The 23,398-nt window shown below is 46.0% G+C and overlaps 1 protein-coding gene across 2 annotated transcripts in view; it reads left to right on the top strand.

The window, feature by feature from the left end:
* Positions 1–11,130: 11,130 nt before the first annotated feature.
* Positions 11,131–23,398, top strand: part of DAAM2 (dishevelled associated activator of morphogenesis 2) — a 111,451-nt gene continuing 99,183 nt past the window's right edge. For both annotated transcript variants that reach the window (XM_084753669.1, XM_084753665.1), the window contains exon 1: positions 11,131–11,284. The gene's annotated coding sequence lies outside the window, so the exon portion shown is untranslated. The remainder of the gene's footprint in view (positions 11,285–23,398) is intronic.

The raw sequence follows: 23,398 nt of genomic DNA, 5'->3' as shown, positions 1-23,398 counted from the left end.
ACATTAGGGGAAGCCAAGGCAGGAACTCATGGCAGAAACTCGGAGACAGGAACTAAACCAAAGTCCATGGAGAAACCACCGGTTACTGGTTTGTTTTCCTATACAAGCTAGGCCCACCAGACCAGTGCGCTGGGATTTCCCACAGTAATCTTTAATTTAGAAAACACTTGCCCAGACTGGCTTACATAAGGCCAATCTGATGGAGACTCTTCTTCAGGTGATTCTTGTTTGTATGCAGCTGACAAAAATTAACCAGCACCCTCACCATTCCATTTGTACGGCCCAAGTGGAAGATGATGGATTCAAAAATAACTTTGTGTCTTCTTTTGTAGAAAAGTTTGCAGTTTTGATGACTGTATCAGATGGTTTAATCAAGCTCAGGTCCTCAGGCTTTTGAGGCAAGCATTTTACCCACTGTGCCTTCACCCCAGCCCTATTTGAACATTTTATCTGTTTTTTTAAATTGGGCTGAGTTTACATTGTAGGAGCTCTTTATCACTCTTGGAGACCAATTCTTTATCACATACATAATTTGGCAAATAGTTTTCTCTGTATGTGACTTGTCTATCTATTTTATTTTATGTCCACAGCATCTTTAACTTCTTTGAGGTACAAAGTTACACAGTTATGAAGCACTATGTCAAATTTTGATATTAATATGTTATATAATATTTAAATGCAGGTAACCATATCTATCTCTTCACATACTCATAATTTCCTTGTATAAAATCATTCGATGTATTTTCTTCAAGTTGTTTTTGAAGTGCATGGTCCTAATGCCCTAGGCACCCACCAAAATTCCTACCTTTTAATACTATCACATTGATAATACTTCAGTTTTGGAGGAGACACATTTAGGCCACTGAAGTGTTATGAACACCACATACATGCGCGCGCATGTGCGCCCGCGCGCGCACACACACACACACACACACACACATATGGTGTGCTATGTGAAGCAGGTTGGTAGAGCCCTTCAAATCTTCTGTATCCTTACATCTTTACTGTCTAATAATTTCAGCAATTATTGAAACTGGAACACTAGAATTTCATTGTTGAACTTTGGCATTTCTCCTCTCAGTTCTGTCATTTTTTGCTTTATGGGTTTGGGCTCTCTTAGTGTTATGGTTCCTGATCTATTGATCATTTTTATTTTTATAGAATACACTAGGCTCTCATAGTATTTCTAGTTCTAAAGCCTATTTTGCTTCATACTAATTGTAGCCACTCCAGTTCGATTTTGAATGTAGATTGCCTGGCATATCTTTCTCCATCCTTTGGCTCTCAAGTTATCTGTGTCTTTGAATCAAGAGGTGTTTCTTGGAGAGGCATCATATAATTAATTCTTTCTTTTAAAATCCAGCCTGATAATCTTTGTCTTTTTACTTTATTTCTTAGACAATTTATATATAATACACTATTTCTGTAGTTGTATTTGTGATTGCCATTCTGTTATTTTTTCTTGTTCCTCTTTAGATTTTTTTCTTTGTATGTTAAATAAATTTTTATGGGACTCAGTCTGGTTTCTTTAAATTTTTTGTGAACTATAGTTGGGAGCTTTTGCTTAAGTATTTGAAGAATGTTCTGTTGAATGTAAAATCACTAGTTCACAATTTGTTTTTTTTTTTATCTTATTGACCACATTATTTTATTTCACTATATCCTGTTCACCATTATCTTGGGAGAGATGTTAACAGCTAATTCAACAGAAGCTTTTGTTTTGTAATGAAAATTTTACTTATTTTTTGCTTTGGTTGTTTAAAATTTTTTCTCTGTTTAGGTGTGAATTTCTTTTCTCTTCCTTCTCCTTTTCTTCCTCTTCCTCTTCTTGGACAAAGTCTCACTGCAGCCCTAGCTCTTGGAACTCACTGTGTAGAGTATCCTAGCTTCAAACTCTCAGAAATCCATGTGTCTCTGACTCCAGAGTGCTAGGATTTAAAGTGAGTGCCACCCTGGCCAGCCTTAAGTCTGAATTTCTTTATGTTTATCCAACTTACAGCCTTCTGAGCTTCTCAAATCCGTGGGATTAGATTGGATTATTATAAATTTTCATCTTGGGACATTTTATACTGCTTTGTCTTCAGTTTTGTTTCCTCTCCCTGTCTCTATCTGGTCCTTCTGGGATGCCTACAATATGAGTTTTGGGTTAGTTTATACTATTAATAAGTATATGGGGGTTTACCTTTCTCTCTGTTTCTTGGTAATTCTTACTGGTCCATATTTAAGTTTTAATTATTTCTTCTGCCATCTTGATGGTTCTGATGAGCCTCTTAAATTATTTTTCCTTTTTCACTTGGCTCTATTTCTTATAATTTTTGCATCTTAGTAGGCAATTTCCATTTGCTAAGTCATTGCTGTCCTCTCTTTATTTCTTTGAACACAGTCTTCTTTTCATTTTTAGACCAACTGATTTTTAAATTAGTCTGCTAAGGTCAGAATATGAGAAGACTCAAAATAACTTATATTGGTTGCATTTCCCCCTCACACATGGGACACAGTCTATCAGCTCAGCATCTCTTGATAAATACAGTGGTCTAATAATTCTCCCATGTAGTTCCTCTTGGATAAGATATGAAAGTGGTACCTAATTTGTCCAAATACGTCCCATGTGTGTGCATATGTTTGGATGTGTGTGTGTGTGTGTATTTAGGTGTGTGTCCAGGTGTGTGTTTAGGTATGTGAGCAGGTGAGAATGCCCATGTTTTCATGTGAATGCCAGAGGTCAATGTTAGAGGTCTTCTCAATTTTTCCTTGTCTTATTTTTTTTGAGAAAAGGTCTCTCTGAACCTGGAGCTGACAGGTATGCTAGGCTGTAAGCTAGCAAGACCTAAATACCCTCTTGCCTCCTCATCTCCAGTGTCCCACCACCATACCCAGAATTAATGTGTGGGTACCGGTAATTAAACTCAGGATCCTCACTTGACTGACTGGGCCATCAAAGATTTCAAAGAGTTCTTTTGCTTTCACTTCCCTTCCACTCAGGTTGTTCTCCCAATAGTCCCCAGCTCAGCATCTCTTGATAGATACAGTGGTCTAATAATCCTCCAATGCAGTCCTCTTGGATAAGACATGAAAGTGATACCTAATTTTTGTCCTCATGAGGCATTGTATGATGATCTTCAGGAAAAATGTCCTGGCGAGTTCATGGATAAGCAACTATCCTCCTTTAACTCACCAAAAGTCAACTCATCTTCTGTGTCTCTTGGCTCCTCGGTTTCTAGGCAGACCATGCCTTCCAGCTTGGGGACCACTGAGTGAGGTAATGGGTCACCTGCAGCTCTCTTTGTTGTGAGGGTGGGGGAAAATTTGGCCTAGCATTCTTTCCCCACTCCACATCTTAAAGACTTTCCATAGGATGGGACTTGAAACGACATGAAGCTGGTTCCTGGATAGGCTCCTTTGAGAAGCCCCTTCTCACTGCCCTGTTCCTCTGGGACATCTTATCTGGTGGATCTGCTGCCTCCTTAGAGATTCCAGTTACGTATCCTGTTACATTTGTGTTTATTTTTGGAGACTTTTTTTTGGTCCCCATCAGACTAAACAATGTTTTTTAATGTTATGGTTGTTGGTGGGTGTTATGTGGAAAATAGGTCCAGTGAGATAGTAACTTGGAGAAATACTGTGCTAAGCACACCCAGACAGATCCCTCTGTGGTATTAACCCCTGGAACGTTCCATGTATTAATGTGCACTGTGAGGTTCAGTGGCAGGCTGGGGATGTTTGCAGGGTATGTAAGGTTTATCCAACTTATTTGAATATGAAGCAACCCTTTTGGTAAACTGCATCAGTGGATTTACATTCTGTAGAGATATTTTAGAAACATTGGCCCTATTGGTACCAGTAGGATGGGAAAGTGTTTTCTCCTCCTCTTCCTCCTCCTCCTCCTCCTCCCTCTTCTTCCTCCTCATCATCACAACTCTATTCTTTTTAGCTTAATAAGCACAATACTTTTGAAAGTTTCATTTGTTTATAAGTTTTATTTTATTTTATGTGTACATATGCTTTGCCTGTGCAAACATCTGTTCCTACGCATGTGCAACATGTGCCTGCAGTGCCCACAGAAGCCAGAAGAGGGCATCAGATATCTCTGGAACTGGAGTCTGGAACTGGATGGTTGTGTTGGGGTGCTGGGGATTGAATCAGGGTCTACTGGAAGTATTTAATTAAACTACTTCTCCAGCTCCTTAGGCATGTAGCTCAAGCAGGCTTGGAACTCAGTATGTAGTTGAGGCTAGCCTTGAGCTCCTGATTCTCCTGTTTCTACCTCCCAAGTGCTACAATATAGAAGTATGGCACCATGCCTGGCTCTTTGTACCTTTTCTGTTTTAGCCTGAACATGGTAGAGCTTGGTTGTGTTGCCCATGAAGCTGTGAACTCCTTAAGAATGGGAACTCCACCTTATTCACACCCATCTCTAGGCTTCACTGCAGTGGCTGACACTGTACAGAGTTGAAGGAATGAAGACATTAGAGAAGGGCTTCCTCGATCTTTCTATTGCCTTCCTATTGAGATGCTTATGAGTCTGACCTCAGCCCATCGGACAAAACAGAGTCAGCATTTATGGAGAGTTTACACAGAGACGATGAGGTCAGTGGGCAGATGCTTCTGCTGTGAATGCTCTGGGGACTGCAGGGGCATGCACTCTCTTCCTCTGTATCTGTGAGACTGTGAAAACCCAGCCAGAAAGACACAGGTTGCTGAGAACCTTCCAAAAGAAGGGAACAGGAGGAATCAGTGGCTACCTTCTCAGGGTTACAGATGATAGGGCCTTAGCATCATAATGTCACCCTTTGAACATGGGTTCTCTGCAAGAGCAGCAAGTGCTTTTAACCATGGAGCCACCCCTCCAGTCTAAATCATTTGAAAGAGCATTCACCTTGAAAGATATGGCCAAGGAAAGGTGAAACATATCACATTTCTCCTGGGAAGTCCTTAGTCATCCAGAAGTCTCAATTTAGTTGAACATGTACATTCCATGCCATCCCAAGTCACAGGCACTTGAACATTGTCATTACCCCCCAAGCGATTTTTCAATGGAGAAAGGTGTGGGGGGGGGAGGGGGATATGCTCTCACATGTGCACAGGCACACATACATGTACACTTTACCTGTTTTGTCTTCCAATATGGGTCATCTGGAAAGATTTGTTTCTTGTCCATGTGGGTGTCCATGTTTATGTGTGCTTGAATGTATGCACATGTGTGTGCAGGCATGTGCAAGCCAGAAGCCAGCTTGTCTGTCATTCCTCAGTTCATCTCTGCCTTGTGTTTTGAGAGAGGCTCTCTCAATGAACCTGACACTTGCCGATTTGGTTTTCCAGGCTATCTGGACAGTGAGACCTGGGGATCCTCCTGGTTCTACTATCCAGTGCTGGGATTACAAGCATACTTGTGCCTGAATTTTGTTTTTATTTTTTTAATTTTAAAATGATCTCTGCAGCCCAAACTCAGGTTCTCAAGCCTGCTGGGAAACACTTCACTCACTGAGCCACCTTCCCAGATTTCTTTCTTTCTTTTAAATATTATAAAACTCATTTTTATCCTGAGACAGGCAGATCATTATTTTTCAAAAGGCTTTTAAGCTACTGAAAACGGGAATCTCTTGAAAATCTGCACACGATCATGTGGGTGGAGACTCCTGTTCCAGGAATAACACAAACACCTCCAGCTACAAGTGGGTTTGGCCTTCCCCAGCCTGGAGACCTTGGATTCTGCTCATGGATTGTCTAGGGGATGTCAAGAAAGAATTTCAGTGCATTCCTGCCCATTCCTGTGTTCTGCCCATTGTGTCATTTTTCCACCCCACATCTGGCCAGGTGTGATACGCTGGCCCGAAGTTTGCCTGACTGGCCTTAGAGGGAGAACACATACCAGATTCGACACACAAACGGCATGTCTGGATGTGGGGGAGGAGGGGAAGGACTGCCGCCACGATGTCCCAGGATTGTGTGTCTTGTGGTTAAACACTTAGGGCTTTGACGTAGGCAAAGCTGTAGAGCTGACCCTCCAAGCTGCTCCAAACAACCTGAGAAGGAGCCTCAGAAATTCAGTTCTTCGCTCAGAGGGAGCCTGCCTTTCATGGAGCAATTTTCTAATCTCTGCCTATTTGGTGTGGTCATGTCTGGCCAGGGGAGGTTTCTTAACTCTGGGCAAAGAGGTTTGTAAAGAGCAGGAGGTTAGGATCCTTGAAAATTAAGTGATCATATTGAGTGCAGCCTCTCTGTGCTGAGTAACAAATGGACAAAGTTGCTGGAGGGGAGAGGGAGATGGAGACAAGGAAAGAGGCAAAGAGAGCAGAGGGCACAACAGAACCATAGCCATGTGTAATGTGGGCACCTTCTAAAATCTAGTCCTCTCCTGGCACCAAGGGACCCAACCCCTGCTCCCCAGATAGTCTGTCCTATGGAGATAGCTTCTGTGATGCTCTCAGCTGCAAGAACCTGAGATGGGGGCTGGTGAGATGGCTTAGTGGGTAAAGACATTTGCAGTCAAGCCTGTGTTCAATCCTCAGGTCCAACATGGTGGGAAGAGAGAACTGACAAATTTTCCTTGATCTCTATGGTGTGTCATGGCACATTCTTGCTATAAACAGAGATAAATAAATAAATAGATAAATAAATGAATGCAATATATATTTTTTAAAGGAAAAGAACCAGAAGAGGGGTTAAAAACCAAGTTACCCCAATACTAATTTCTGAGACCTTCTTGCTATATACTCACCAATAGAGGACTAAATTATCTTCAAACTGGTGGGACATTGCTCCTGTTTGTGCCCCCACTGAAAGGTGCTTTGCAGTAAGCAAATTGGGATAGCTGTGGGGTTTTCCTCACTATTTGTACCACTGGACATGACTAGGACCTAATAGAGGTGGAACTATGTTCTGGCCAATGGAGATTAGAGTCCCAAGTACCACTGAGAGAAAGCAGATGGGCCCAGAGTCAGAGCAGCTGAGGAGCAATGGTGCTTGCTAAATAGGGCCAGCTCAAAATGCTGCTTCTGCCTCTGCGGATCAGCACAATTCCTTAAGAAGATGTTTCCTACCTTTAATTAATAAATGTGTGTGTGTGTATTTGTGTGCACACATGTGTGACATGCATGGGGGTCAGAAGACAATTTTATGAGTTGGCTCTTTTTCTATCACATGGGTTCTGTCATCAGTCAGCTCACCAGGCTTGGTGACAATGCCTTTATTCACTATGCCATCTTGCCCTTGGTTTGTTTGTTTTGTTTTGTTTTCTTTTTCCTTTTTAAGACTGTCTCATGCACCCCAGGCTGGCTTCAGACTCACTGTGTAGCCGAGGATGACCTTGGACTTGGTCTGCTGGTCCTCCTGCCTCTACTTCCAGAGTGCTGAAATTACAAGCATGCATCATTGGGCCCAGCTTCTTTATACATGCTAGGTAAGCACTCTATAGACTCAGCTATAGCCTCCAGGCATCAGAATTCAGGCCCGCCTTCAGCACAGCCTGTGGGGCAGCAGCTGTGTTCTGACTGGAATGACCAAGGTCTGCAAAGTCTGTGATTCACCATCTCAGTCTCAGAAGAACTTTGTGAAGTATGAGACTCCATTCTCCCTTCCCTCTCCCTGTTGTACTCTCTCCCCCCTCACCCCAGCTGAGAAGTCACTATGGAGCCCAGGCTAGACTCACAATACTCCTGCCTGAGCCTCTGGAGGAGCTGCAATCACAGGTGTGTGCGCTTTCACATCCAGCTGAGGCGGGGAGGGGATTTTCTATCCGTTTTGAATCATTCGACCTTTACAGCGATGCTTTGAAGTGGAGTGAGGAATGGTCTGCGGCTTGGGTGAGGATCACTGTTCTTCTGGTTCTCCTCCTTACCGGTTCCAGAACTTCCACAGAAACAGGCTGAACAAGAGAGCAGAGAGGAGAGACAAGGAGGGAAGGAGAAGGGAAGAGAGATAAGAAAGAAGGGCAGGAGAGAGATAGAAGGAGGGAGAGAGAGAGAGAGACAGGGAGGGGAAAAGGGACAAAGAGAGAGGTATAGAGAGGGGTCAAGAGAGGCAGGGAGAGAGAGGGAAAGAAAGGAAGAAAGAGAGAGGGAGCCACAGAGTGGTAGGGAAAGGCAGGGATTGGTTCATACAACTGTGAGTCCCCATCTGCATGGCTAGCCAGCAAGATGAAGAGTGCTGAAGTGGTTGTAAGCCAAGGTCAAAGGCTGTCTGCCCGCAGGATTCTCTCATGCCTCAGCAAGGCTGTGGGAGGAGGAGGAGGAGGAGGAGGAGGAGGAGGAGGAGGAGGAGGAGGAGGGAGGAGGAGTTCCATCATTGTTCTCTTGGAGTCATCAAGGCCTTCGTAGATCAGATGAGGAGGTATCGTCTGCTTTCCTCAGAGTCCACCCGCTTAAATATTAATCTCATCCACAAACCACTGCCATGGAAACATCTAGAATAATGCTTGAACAGATAGCAGCGTGTTGCAGCCCAGCCATTTGGCAGGAGATATAGATCTTCAGGAACACTGACCTTAGAACATTCCCACTGCTGGCATGGTGGTGCACGCCTTTAATCCCAGCACTCAGGAGGCAGAGGCAGGTGGATCTCTGTGAGTTCAAGGCCAGCCTGGTCTACAAAGCAAGTCCAGGATAGCCAAAGCTGTTACACAGAGAAGCCCTGTCTTGAAAAAGAAACAAACAAATAAATATAAAAAAATAAAAATAAAATAACGTCCCTGTGCTATACTGATATCCAAGCAGTAGCAAGTGGGGTGGGCCTTCCAGCATCACTTCTGAGTTCTCTTCATTGTCTTCCACGCTTAGATCACATGCTCTTTTCCCAGCTGCTGCTTGGGAGCCCGAAGTACAGATAAAGAGCTCTGATCCATGAGGGAGCGAAGAGAAGGGTGAGAAGCCTGCTTCCCACTCGTGATACACACACTTTCAAAGAAAGCGGTGTTCTGAGCTGCCTGCTCTGAGGGAGAGAAAGTTCCCAGTATGTGTGTTTCAGAGACTCAGTGTGTGTTCAGGGGACAGTCCTGGGAGATGGGAACCCTTCAGGATGGCTGACCTCCATCAGGACTTGGGGTGCTAGGATTGGGGTGGGGTACAGAGATGACCTTGTCCATCCCACTAGCCTCAAAAATATCGCCTCTGCACCAAACGCACCAAACGCACCTGCACCAAACGCAAGGATTTTCTTGCCCTTTTCTCATAGCAACAGAACCAGAGCAAGACTTCCAGGGGTTTGGTGAAGCAGAAACCCCACTCCCCTCCTTGCCACTGCTCATCTGGAACAATGTGTTGCTCCTCAGCCTGACTTCTCCATGCCCAATCTTGCCCTATCTGTCACCTGCTACCTCTAAAGATTCCAGCCCTGCCTCACATGTTTTTTTTAATTTTAAAAAGTTTTTAAATTTTATTTAGATAAGTTAAATTTTTTATTTTGTTAACTTATTTGTGTGTGTGTGTGTGTGTGTGTGTGTGTGTGTGTGTGTGTGTGTGTGTAAGAATTTTATATTTTCCTATTTGGTGGTTGGTTGATTGATTGACTGATTTTGTGTGTGCAGGCACATGCAGAATGTGCAACTATGTGCCTGTGGCAGTCAGAAGATAACTGGTAGCAGTTAGCACTCTCTTTCCACCAGGTAGGTCCTGGGAATTGAACTCAGGTCTTCGGGTTTGTCCATAAGTACCTTGACCAGCTGACCCATCATGTCAGCCAGCTGGCAGATCAGCTCCTCTTTCAATTCACCACGTTCCTCACTTTGTCTGGACGTTCCTCAGTGGTCCCTGTCTTGCAGATACACGCACACAACCTCTGTAGGTGGCTGGTGCTAATGAGACCCTTCCTCTCTGCAGGGTCTGCTTTTGCTCAGTCCACTCCACACTTCCTTATTGACGACACAGTTAGGTTGGCCTGTGGGGTGATTCCAAAAGGAGGTGGTTCACTGTGGCTGGTCAGTAAACGAGAGTCAGTCAGAGATCTCTTTCAGCTACATAATTTTCTGGGACCCCTTTCTTTACAATAATAAGAGATTGCACGTATTTACCTCTTCCTATGTTGCTGGCTGATATTGATAACAAATCGTTGGAAAAGAGGGATGAAGGGCCAGTGGCATCGCTCCGCAGGTGAAGTTACTTCCTGCCACAGCTGGAAACTTCCATGGTGGAGGGAGAGTGAGCCAGCTCACTTGAATTGTCCTCTGACCTCCATATGTGCACACACAAAGTTAAAACAACAACAACAACAACAACAACAACACACTGTCCTGAAAAAAATAAAACAAACCCAAAGAGGGATCGTGAGAGAGTAATGGTGGTTAGCATATAGACAGACAGACGTGGGAGGCCTGATTGACTGGTGAGCTGGGGCCATCATTTGCTTGCTGAGAGACACCTGGGTATGAGCAATGCACACAACGGTAAACAGGCACCCAAAGATGGTAGCGACAGCTGCTCTGAACTGGTGCCATTTCCAGGTTGCCACTTCCCTTCCCGTCCTGTCAAAGAGAAGGCCCCACAAGGCCACGTTTTAAAACCCTAGGTCCAAGTTTTCAAAGTATGAACAAGCTACTGTACCCCGCTTGAACTATGCATATAAGCAATGGGGCAGGATGAACTGGCCAGCTCTGAGTTGGAAAAGGCGTACAAAGAGGCAAGGAGTGTGGAACATAATTTAATAAAAATACATTTTTAAAAAATGCACTCCCAAAGAAGAAATGGGAAAGTTATTAGGGTGTGGAGCAGGCCTTCTAATTAGTGCCTGCACTGCACTGCGCTGCTGGCTGATCTCTCTTGCCAGCACCTCTCAGGCATATACTGGCCAGGGAAGGGTCCCTGGGTACCACCTGATAGGTTGCTCCCCACAAGGCCCTTTGCTAGTTGACCAAAGAAGGAGGGAGGAATCCCTTGCTCAGGTGACCACTTCTGCCTCTTGGACCCTGATATGCTTCCAAACAGAGGGAGCCCCCAAGAAAGGCTGGATGCCAAAGTGGGGAACAGGGACCCTCATTGTGTTGTGCGCCAGCTGCTGTCTTCCTCCCGCCCCTCAGTTCCCAGTGTGAAAACTGCAAATCAAACCCCAAGTTGCTGCCATCGGATCAGCACCTAGGGGAAAAGCCAGAGTCTCTCCTAGCCATAAATATCCCTAGCTCCAAGACGCCTGACGTCAGAGCGGGGCGGGCGGCAGGCGCGAGGCCGGCCGGGAGGGAGCAGCCTGCTTTCTCCGGAGTCCCGGGCAGCCAAGGACTGAGCTGGGCGAGCGGAGCGGAGCGCAGCGCCTGCGGGAAGCCGGGGCAGCGGCAGTCTCACCGTGCCATGCGGGCCTCAGGGTAGGTGCAGCTCTGGGGACTTTGGTGCAAAGCGACATCAGCACACTTTGCTGTCACTTCACTTTTCCCCAATGCGTCGGTGGGCGTCCGGGAAGGCAGTCCCTTCACCAGCTGCCTGTTTTGTTCTGGAAAGTGTTTGCAGAGACTCGGAGTAGGCTGCCCGGAAGGCTGTGTGCACGCAGGGGGGTGGGGTGAGGACTCTGTGCATCGGGACACTCACTGTGCATGGCTTTGGGAAACTTTGGGAAACTTTTTTAGTCGCTTTGGAATCAGACTCCTGATGGCTTGAGTGAGCCAATATATATAGCACCTCCCTCCCTGAAAGCTGACAATGCTCTTTGGTGGTTACTTTGCCCATTTCGGTGTATGCGGTCTCCTAGGTGGACTGGTCTTTTCCAAGCCCCCAAGCTCCCACTTGCAGCCAGGGCCTTGACAAGCAGGATGGGCAACCCAGTGGAGTGGCTCTTGTTCCCTAGATAGCAAGGACCTTGGGCAGCCAAGAAGCATCAGGGAGCGGGATTCCCCAGGCCCTTGGCACCTGTGGAATAGCCCTAACTCTTGCTATGCCATGGTCTAACCTTCACTGCAGCGGGATTCTGATTTAACACAGGAAGGATCTAGTGTGAGACCGCAGGTAACTGGGTGGGGGAGAAGGAGGAGGAGAAGGAGCGAGAGGAGGAGGAAAAGGATGGAGGAGAAGAGAGGAGAGGAGGAGATGGTGATGGTGCCGCCGCTGCTTGCTGTAGTCCTGTGTCCAGCTCTGCCTTCAGGAGCTGCGTGAATGTTTCTGCCCCATGTGCCATGATGGACTAGCTCCAGATTCTCTGGGAGGGACACAGGCAGCAGTGCCCAAAACAAAATGTATATTGGTAACATAAAGAGACTTGTCTGAGTTGTGGGCAGAGGGAGGGGTGGTGGGGGAGAGCAAGGGAGATTTTTATCAAAATTGAACACAGATTGCTGAAGTCTGCGCTTGGTTTAACTCTTCTCTCTCTGCCTTGGCTGCTTCTCCGCTGTCCTGGGGAATTTGTGGCCAGTTCCTGGCAGGGTGGGAGAGAAGCTCAGACCTCTGCAGGGCAGAGTCCCTAGAGTTTTTTTTTTCTGGAAGTCCACAAGGGAGCAGAAGTCACTTTTTGACTTTAAAGAGCTTTTTTCCATTTTGTGTTGTGCTTTTGAGTGCGGCATCTGGTTCTCAGGTTTGGGATTTTCCGGAAAAAGATGGGAAGAGTGCTGTTCTTTGGGTGGCCACAGGGGCCCATCAACCAGAGATTGCACAGTGTACAATCCTGTGTGTGTGTGTGTGTGTGTGTGTGTGTGTGTGTGTGTGTGTGTGCTTATGTGTGTAGCTGGGATCACAAACAAGTGACCGCGAGAGAGCCTGGATTGGCAGCCATGCTCTCTCTGGAGTCTCTGGTTTTACATTTTGCAGCAGAGCCAACCAACAATGTTTGGGTGGGAGGGAGGGAGGGAGAGAGGGAGGAAGGGAGAAAGGGAGAGAGGGAGGGAGGGAGCCTGGCCTGAGAGAGAGAGAGAGAGAGAGAGAGAGAGAGAGAGAGAGAGAGAGAGAGAATATGAAAGGAGTAGGGGAAGGAAATCTGGAAATAAAAACAGAACCACAGGAAGTTGAGATTTGGGGAGGATTTTAAAAATTATACAAATTGACCCCCTGGGAAGTGCTAGGAAAGACTGAGCAGGCAGCAATGTCATGAAGAAGGGGGTCATGTGAGCACAGGGAACAAGAGTGAGCATATAAGCAAGTGGCTGGGTCCCTGTAAACGCACATGGGGCTCATGTTTACAAAGACATGACTGTGGTGTCAATTCTTGCCTTGGGCATGGAAGCATTTCTCCTATTTCTCCATCCACACTGTGAACTTCATACCACCCTCATTTTTTCCTTTTAAAACAACAACAGCAGCAACAACAACAAACAAACACACACACACAACCACACAAAGGTGCTATTATTGTCTTGCTCTCGAAGGAGCTTGTGCACGCTCTAGCCTCTGCCTCTTAGTCTGGTTTTCAGAACTTCTCCAGATGTTTTAAGACTCCGGGAATACTTGTGCCCCCAACAGGACAAAAAGAGGAGAGAAAAACCTCTGGCTTTAGGCACTAGGGAAGGTGGAGGCTGGGAGGGCTGGCCTCTCAGCAAGGCCAGGCAGAGTGGGATGTTTTTGCTTCTGGAGAGCCTGTGGGAGGCTGAGGACTTCTCTGAGAACTTCCTTTCTCTCCCTGGTCTAGTTTCCCATATTCTGGCCTCCAGGTTCTTCAGCTCACTTCCGGGAACAGCCCCCATCACTGAGCAGTCTTGGATTCAGAGTGAAGAATGAAGAGAGATCTGAATATCAAATAGAAGGGAACAGGAAGGAGCAAGGCTTGGGGACTTTCTCTTTTGATTTTCTTGTGGCCAATGGAAGTGAGTCCCTTCACTCCACTCACTTAAAGCAGGAGGTACATAGTAATGTGCTATTACTATTCGAGAGCATAAGAAACCCACGGGAGAAAGATCACCCCAATGTTCTTGCCCCAGCCATGACTCCTCAGAGAGCTCTCAGCAAAGAGGGGGCTGTTGGCTTTTTCGTTGTGTAGGATTTTTCCAGGCACATTTGTGGAATCTCTGCCTGGCCCTCTAGCTCTAAGAGATACTTCACCAAACTCAGAGTGGAGATGAATTTGCAGGACACTAGGGCTCAGTAGATGGCTTTTGTCCTCTCTGCAAATTGAATGATTGACTGGCTAGCAAGGATGTAGCTAGGCCATCCCTGAAGGGGCAAATACACCTGGCAGAAAAAATAACACATTGGTTTGGTAGCCATTGACTCTTGAGATGTTTGTAGCCCGGGACTGGATAGCCCATGACTCAACTATGAGTCCCAGAGGCAGCCTGCACTGTGGAAAGAGGAAGAGTGCTAACTAACTCCCAAGCAGCCTGCTGTTGGGTAGACGGAGGCTTGTGTGAGAACGAGTATCCTGGGACATCTGGTCTTCTGGACTTCCACTTCCTCATCCAGAGAACAGAATAATACAGAATCAACATTTGTGATAAAGGACTAAGGACAGAAGCAGACTTGTCATAAAGGGAATGCTGTATGTTTTAATATTCAGTTTTTTTTTTAAATCTTCAGGAGCATGAATGATTTGGGAAGCAACATCCCACCCAATGTGGTCTTATATTTTTCCATGATGCCAGACCAATGGCTGGAGTGCCTAGGCCTCGGGTTATCCCCATATCCTGTAGAAAAGATAACCAGTGAGAAATACTCCTGCATGTGCCTAAAGCTGTTATCCTGATGACTGAGGCATGATGAAAATCTCTCAGTGAGTGAACTGTTTAGAAGAAAAGAAGTTCAATGGGTGGGCTCTGTGTGTGTGTGTGTGTGTGTGTGTGTGTGTGTTGTGGGTGGTTATACTATGTGGAGTGGTAGTGGGGTGTGTGTGATGGTGTGTATATGTCTCTGTGTGTATGGTGTGTGTATGTGGTATGTATGTTTCTATGTATGTGTGGTATGTGTGTATGTGTTTGTATATGTGTGGTTTGCATGTAATATGTATGTATGCGTGTAGTGTAGTGTGTGTGGTATGTGGGGTGTGTCTGTGTTGTATGGTATGTATGCGTGTTTGAGGAGAGAAGGATAACAAGGTGGAGAAGGTCAGGGAAGTCAGGAACTGGTGGAGACTTGTACAGCAAACCTTGGGCAAAGGTTAGCTCTGTAGAGTGGGAGCTTAAGCTTTAGTGGGTATGGGCAGGGGTGGGCCGTGATGCATTATCCAGGGGAGTGACACCTCCAAAGACTGAAGGGGCATCCGACGCTGGACGGAGCAGCTGCAGGGCCTCTTGGTCCATCCCAGAGCCTCTAAGTCATCCTTCAAGTTGACATTTAAGACTTTGAAGATCACATTTGGTTTTTGTTTTGTTGGAGCTTTCTCTTTAACCATGGCCTGGGATGACTTTTAAGCTTTTTAAGAGGCTCAGTCAGTGGCCAGCTTCTCTTGAGATGGCCCATATTGGGGGGGTGGGGGGGACGGTCAGTGAATTCCTTCTTCCTGGCCACATTGATTGCTTCCAACTCTCTCCTCACTTTTTTTTTTTTTTGGTTTGTTTTCATTTTGTTATGAGGTCCTCAGACTGCGCAGCTGAGATCCTGCAGAGGGAGGAGGCACCTTGTTCTGAACACGTGGATCCTTGTGCTGGTGCTTCCCTGGGCTTATCAGACATTGGTCCCTGGGAGGTGCTGTGAGTGTCTTCCTGGGTTCTCTGCGAAGGCAGACAATCAGTAAACACTGATCAAATGAATGAGTGAACAATATACCACAGATGAGGAGCAGGCAGCTCCTGCTTTTGCACTCTATTTTATAAGCAAAGTGTTTTTATCAGACTACTGCTGTGCTTATCCATTTACACTTCTTTCCCATCCCGCCCTCTGTTCTGTTTGATGATATCGGATTGGTGTTTTGACTTTAATTATCTTAGCAGTCTCTCTCTTCGGCCAATCAGGCAGCTATGGGACTTTTCCTAGTCATACCTTTTGACCAGAAGCGACTCTTTCAGGGGAGGGGCAGGTTTTTTTTTTTTACTATCGTGTCCATTTTATGAGACAGGAAAACTGAGAATGGGAGAGAGAAAATAATTAGCAGCATCTTACAATAAGCAAGTGGCGGAATCAGGAAAGGTACAGTTGTTTGTTTGTTTGTTTGTTTGTTTGTTTTTCTAATTCTAGAATCCTTATTCTTAATGGCAACGGTCTTCCCTGAGCTACTTACTACACTTAAGTTGTCATGTCTCAGAGCAAAGTCTGGAGCCAGGTTGGACCACAGCAACGTGGCTCAGTTGGTCAGATACCTGCTTTGCAAGCATGAGGACTTGAGTTTGAGCCCCAGAACCCACATTGAAAAACAAAATATGGAGACCTTGTTCCCTACGTTTGTTGTAGACCCAGTATTTGGGAGCTGAAGACAGGTGGATCTGTGGAGTTCACTGTCCAACAAGCCCTACAGAGCCAGTGATCTCCAGGGCAATGAGAGACTCTGTCTCTTTCAAACAAACAAACAAACAAATAAAATAAAAAATGAAACAACAAGAAGATAGGTAAACAGCTGAGGAATGATGCATGAACTTGACCTTTGACTTCCACATATATGTATACACATGAGCATGTGAAACCACACCCATGGGCAAACACTCTTGTACATGTACACACACACACACACACACACACACACACACACACACACACCAGGTAGTAGTAAATGCTTCCAGCCTCAAGCTGCATAAAAGTGCCTATAGGTGATCATAAGAAAGAAAGAAAGAAAGAAAGAAAGGAAGGAAGGAAGGAAGAAAGAAAGGTCTGGGGGAAGGGCAGCTGAATACATTTTAGCGTCTATGGAGTGAGCTTTGAAATCGAGTGTTTTGAAATTTGAGTTGTGTCGCCATCAGACCACAAGCTGTTCACCCTTTCTTCATCTTCTTAGAATGTTAATGAGAAAAATAAACATGCTTGCATCTCAGAGTTGCGCTGGAGATGAAGTGAAAACTCTGTAGGAAGGATCTAGAAAAGCACTCAGTGCCTCGCAAAAATGCTCCTGCCTTTCCTGCCTCCAGTTCAGAAAGTCCATGTGTTCCTAATTGGTCCATGAGTCAAAGTAAACAAGCCATTTATTCAAAGCTTATCAACAACTCCTGAAGGCGAAGTATCTGCCTGGAGGTGGGGATCTTTATACAAAAGTGGGGGACAGATCTGTGCTGCCCACACTAGGTAGAAGGTGGCCCCATGTGACCCTCAGTTGGAACAAATAGAAGGTTGTTAGCTATCTCATCCACAAACTAGGGCTAGGAGAAGCTTGCCATGCATCCTGTTTTAAAATTCCCAGGTAGGTGGCTGGAGAGATGGCCCAATGATTAAGAATGCTGGCTGCTCTTGCAGGGAATGCAGGTTTGAATCCCAGCACCTGAACAGAGGCTAACAACACCTGCCGTTCCACTTCCGGGGAATCTGATGCCCACTTCGAGCCTCTGCAGGCACCATACACTGTAGAGGAATTTCATTTTAGAACAGGGCTGCTCTGGCAAGAGATCACATCCAAAGACCTTCTAGGTCTGTGTGATCCTGCTGGAGTACAAACATGCTGGGTGGTGGTGCATACCTTTAATCCGAGGAGAAAGAGGCAAGCAGCTCTCTGAATTCAAAGCCAGCCTCGTACGGAGTAAATTTCAGGTAAAGAAAATCTTAGGTCAAGGTAAAGAAAATCTTAGGTCAAGGTATGGTAGTACACACCTTTAATCCCAGCACTCAAGAGACAGAGGCATGCATGTTTCTGAGTTGTAGTCAGTTCTGTTCAGGTAGTTCTGTTGAGTTGAGTTAATTGAGAGGCAGTGAAGTAGGGTTGTGTTTGTGGTAGTTCAGTTTGTGGAACTCAGAGGCAATTTTTGCTGGGAGAGTTTTACAGAGAGAGGTTGAATGTGAGAACAAGCTAGACACGGGTGAAGACAGAAGGAGCCAGAGAATGAGAAGGAACCAGAAGATTAGAACAGGTTGCTAGAGTTTGAGGTCAAGCAGAGCAATTCAGAAGCCAAGAGAAAAGCAAGATTGAATAAATCAACTGGGAGAGGAGTTTGAGCCAGAACAGCTGAGTTGAACCAGCCAGCAAGAGCTCAGAGAGAACAAGAAAGAGTGAGCTTAATCAGCAGTAAGTCTCAGAGGCTGAAAGCATTCGAAGGCTAGATTAGATTGTACGGAGGCTAGAAGCTTCCAAGGCTGGGCCAAGGTTAGCAGATGGAGGCGGTAAGCCTCTGAGACAGTTAAATCAAGAGAATAAAAGTTTCTTTTACAACACACACACCAGTGCATAGGCATTCATGCAGGCAAACTATCATATGCACAAAATAAAAATATATAAAACCCCCAAACAACTACAACAAACAAAACAAGCAAGCAAACAAACAAAATGAGCTCCCAAATGGGGTTTGGAGAAGGCTAAACAATTAAAGTATATGGGTTTAGATCTCCAAAACTCTATGTAAATGCTGGATCGTGTGGTGACCTGCCTACAGTTCCAACCTGCGGAGGCAGAGACAGGGGATGTCAGAGCAAGCTGGCTAGGAAAATGACCCATATTAGTGAGTTCTGAGTTTGATTAAAAGATCCTGCCTCAATGAATAAAGTGCAAGAGTGATGGAAATTATTCCCAACATTAACCTTGGCATAAACATACATGTACACCTCATGTATACATAAGCCCTCTCAAATACTGACTCAAAGTCAAAGTCAAACCCTGGCTCAAAGACATCATGGAGGCCATACCTAACAGAACCCAATAGTAATGACAGTGTTTATTAACCATGGACCTTCTATCTGAGAAGCAGTCTACAGCTTAAGGACACATGGTTTCATGTAAACATCACAGCAGTATCATGAGATGGCCATTCACTTATAGCCCAAACGTGGAAGGTTTAAAAGATTTACCTTGTCTCACATAGTCAGTAGATGATAAAAAGTAGAAGGCAAGTGACTCTCAGGGTGGGACATTGCCACCATGGCTACACTCTCACTAACCCTGGTGCTCAGTGATGTGGCTAGGCTGGCTGGCCGTTGTATCCCAGGATCTCTGTTTCTACTTCCCAGGTGCACCAAGATGTTTTTCAAATGTGGGTTCTTGGGGGGGTCTAATTCAAGTCCTCATGCTTGTAGAGCAAACACTTTAACGACTGACCACGATCCTCACTTAGCATCTGTAGTTTCATAAACTCCCCAGGCGACCTGAAATCTAAGCTGAGAAGAGAAGCACCCGTGTAGGTAGAGGGGACAGAGCACCTGTCAGACCCGGGTCACCAGGCGAAGCACACAGGCCAGGCTTTGCTGGAATTGAATCTGCATGATGGTGGTCAGGATGGTGTGGGCCCCGCTTGCATTCTCAGAACCTAGAATAAATGCATGGAGCAAGCGAGGTGATCAATAAACTTGTCTAAGTCGATGAATGAACGAAACGCCATAGACGAGGCACAGGCAACTGCAGCATCCAGATCCAGCCCATCACCTGTTTTATAAATAAAGCTTTATCAGAACACTGTTCCATACTGTTAGCCTTGAAGGCCATACGGTCAGCCATTCTGCCATTTCCTTTATATGCTGCCTCTTGAGTCGGTGACTATTTTCATGCCACAGAGGCCTGGGTGGAGGGATGGCCTTCCGAACGCATGCAGTAGCATAGTGAAGATGATTACAGTGTGGCCCTAAGAACTGGCCTTCTAGAATAGGATTTAAAAGCAGGGGTCGGGAGATGGCTCAGTTGGGACGGTGCTTACTTTAGAAGCATAAGAACCTGAGTGTGGTTTCCCCCAAACCCATCTTTAAAAAGCTCTAAGTGTGGTAGCGCTCACTTGCAATCCCATTTCTGGAGAGACAGAGACTGAGACAAGTTTATCTGTGGGGCTCAGTGGGCCGTAGCCTATCCTAATCCTTGTGTTCCAGGCCGGTGAGAGACCCTGCCTCAAAGACAAGGTGCACCGTGGCTGAGGAATGACACCTAGGTTGACATCTGGCCTCCAGATGTACACACGTGTGCATGCATGCCTGTAAGCACACATACAAGTACATACACAGACATGCATGGTAAGTACACAACAAATACACATGACTAACACACCAGAAAGTAGAGAGAATAACAGGGGCTTTAGAGTCAATCAAACTCAGGTATAAATTCTGACCCCCCCCCCAACTTGCATATTGTAAGATTATGCTGCCTATTTGATTGTTCTTTCCTCACCTGAGTGTTTGGGTGAGCCAATACCGTCCTCAAAGGTTAGTGAGGGTTGTCAGCACTGAGCCGAGGAGCTTTGGTTGCTGCAGTCACTAGCTATCAGCCAAGCAGAGAGAACAGTAAGAGGGTTAGAGTAAAAGTCTGCACCCATCCTCACCAGAAAGAACAAGGCAGGCGGTGCCAGGAAAGAAGTGGCAGGGAAGCTGTCTGGCATGGTGGAGGCTGCTGTGAGGTTTCCTAGGGTCCCCACAAAGGCGCAGATGGAGGTCAGGCCCAGATTGTGTTAGTGAAGCATGCCTATGTGGCCAATGGGTGTGTCCACCAGGAAAGCCCATCAGTCCTTAAGTGTTAATGTAGGGTTTACGGCACCATATATAGGGCTTCCCTGCCTCTGTTCTGCTCACTTTAGTTCTGCCTACCTGGGAGACCCTTTCCTACTCTGTCTTCCTGACCTGCTCATCCTTGAAACCTTGCTAAGACATCATGTTGTCTCTCAGAATTCCTTCCCGAGACTCCTTATGACTAACTACCCCATGTTCCTTCCTTGGTCTTGGTACACTGCTCAGTGATGACATTTAACTTCTCACCTTCAGGTCCTCTGTAAATTCAGGACTCCTAAGAGCCAAGGTGCACTGCAGAGTTCACCCCTCTGATCCCAAGAGCGCAGCCATGTCTTAGTTAACCCTTTGACAATGACTGCGTGCCATCCGTGTGCTGACAGAAATGGCAGAGCCAGCAGCCTCCACCGTGTGAGAACAACTACCCAACATGTGGGCAACAACAGCTACCCAGCACAGGGGTAACGTGGGTGCGTGTGCCCTGTCTCTCTATGCCTTCAGTGGTCCTACCATCTGGAGTGTTCCCCTCGTTGGTAGTCTGAGTGAAGGAATGTGACATAAGTGGAAAAGGAAGTAATAGAGCTCTTATCAGTAGATGTGAAAAGTATGACTTTGGCTTATCTGGCTGATCACTGGGCACTGGCTTGGCACGGTCAGCTTTCAATCGTGTCCAGTGATGTAACAACAGAGAGGAGCAGGCTCACAGATAAAACCAAATGACAGAGGTACTCCCCACAACCCCAAAGAGTGGGGGAACACCGATTTATAGATAGTTTTTAATTTTAAAGTTTTTATAAAATTTCATAATTTTACTTCTTTTATGTGGTTAGGTGCTTTGTCTGCATATATGTCTGTGTACCATGTGTGTGCCTGGTGCCCACAAAGGCCAGAAGAGCATATCGGATGTTCCAAAACTGGAGTCACAGATGGTTGTGAGCTATCAAGTTGGGTGCTAGGAGTCAAACTGAGGTCCTCTGCAAAAGCAACCAGTACTTTTAACTGTGGCACCAACTCACCAGGCCCCACTTTATAGATCGTAGTAGCGGATGTGTTTTGGTGGTAGGTACAGCATGTACACTCATGTTCAGATGATGTTCCTGTTGGAACATCACATAAAACTCTTCCCTTTGATTAAATATTTCTTTTGGTAATTAATCCCCAAGCGGGCCACGAGGAACTATCTTTTAAAAGGCCAGGGGCTACAGTGGTGTTCATATAGGCCTACATACCTTACGCATGCTCTTTTGTGAGTAATTCTGAAATATCAGTGGGGCAGGGGAAAAGGCTCAGTCACTAACTTGCTTGCTGTGCAAGCCTGAGGACCAGAGTTCATCTCTGAGCACCCATGTAATAATTTACACGCAGAGGTGAGAAACAGTATGGCCAGTGCCAGGGGCGGGGAGACAGGAAGAGCCTTGAAGCTTGTTGGCCAATCAACCTGAAATGGTGAGGTCCGGGTTCAAGGAGAGACATTGCACAAAAACGGACGAGGGAGCGATATAGGAGGACACCCAACATCAACCTGTATACTCAAGATATCTATCTCTCTTTCTTTCTCTCCAAATGATACTAATTCCTAAAAGGCGAAGCCTGCAGTCCAGCATTGTCCTCTGTGCATTGGAGATGCTGGCATCTGCTTCTCACAGAGTTGCCAGGATAGTCGATGGTAAGGTGGTGTGTGCCATGACAGCACAGAGTCTATAAAGCTCCAAGTTTTAACAACAGACAGGAATTTGTTTTGAAGGAACCCGTGCTTCCCTCCATCCCTGTTGGTGGCTAGATACTATGAGAAATAGTTTTTTTTTCCCCTCCCTGTCCTATTCTGAGCTCCTTCTAGGTGGCAGCCAGCTGATGTTTCTCTGAAGAGTTGTATATAATAACACAGGATAAGCTAAGGCTTGGCAGGTAATGCTGCCTTTCCCTCTCACCACAAGCTCACCTAAGGCGAATGGGTCTATAACCAGATAGGTGGCTGCGTCACTGTCCTGCCCGCATAAGGGATGGAGCTGGATCAGGTGGCCTTTGAGAACCTCTCTCTACCTTTCTAGGGCTTTTGCAAGATGAAAAGGTGGTCTTGGTCGAGGTGGGGGGCAAGCTACCTCCCTGGCTTTGCAAGTTTTTATGCCACACCTGTGTGGATCTCTTTGCCAGCCCCGACTCCTTGCGGGTGTTTTTCCTTTTGCTTTCCCGTGCCTAGCATCCAGGCTGCTCGTCGGTCACTGGGCTCTGAGCATTCCACCCCTCGGGTTATGTACACTGATCATCCAGCCTGGAGGCCAAAGCAAAGCTTACACGTGCAAAGAAGAACACTTGATAAGCCAAGTGCAGAGACACGGACTCACAGCCCACCCTCACACTGCTTTCCCCAGGAATATTTCCTTCTTTCCACCGAGGTACCACAGCCCCCAATTTGATGTCCTCTTGACCAGGGCAGGGTTGGGGAGAGAATGCCACCAGGTGAGAGGGGAGAGATGTCAATATTCCTCCAGCCAGAAATAGCTTCAAAGTTAGTTGGAAACGAATTCAGTATCTGTGGACTTTGGCAGTAGAAGAACTAACCTTTTTAACTCCAGCTTTTGATTATTTTTTATTTTTTTGAGACAGGGTCTCATGTATCCACACTGGCCTTTGATTTTTTGATCCTCTTGTTTCTCCCTCTCAAGTGCTGGGGTAATAGGTGTGCACCACTGTACTAGCTTTAACTAGTACTGGGGATTGAACCCAGGACTTCATGTGTGCTGGGCAAGCACTCTACTCACTGAGCCACACACACCCCCCTTGTTTGTAGCTCTCCCTTTTCGGTTTCCACCAGTATAATGATCAATCTTTCTTCATTATGAGGCATTGCAGTTGGACAAGAGATATTACTGGGAGCTGCTCTGGGCTTCTGAGACAAAAATTGATGCTTCTCCACTACTGTTCTGGACGGAAGTAAAGCTGTTGGCATCTGTAGCCACTGAGTGGCAGCAGGGGCTGGCAGAGCTGACAAGACTCCTTCCTGATGAGAGATGGTGCTTGGC

The sequence above is a fragment of the Acomys minous genome, assembly GCF_964271855.1.
Source record: "Acomys minous genome assembly, chromosome: 13".
Classification (NCBI taxonomy): Eukaryota; Metazoa; Chordata; class Mammalia; order Rodentia; family Muridae; genus Acomys; species Acomys minous.
Note: the sequence above shows the minus strand (reverse complement) of the source record. Positions and strands in the feature narration are given on the sequence as shown.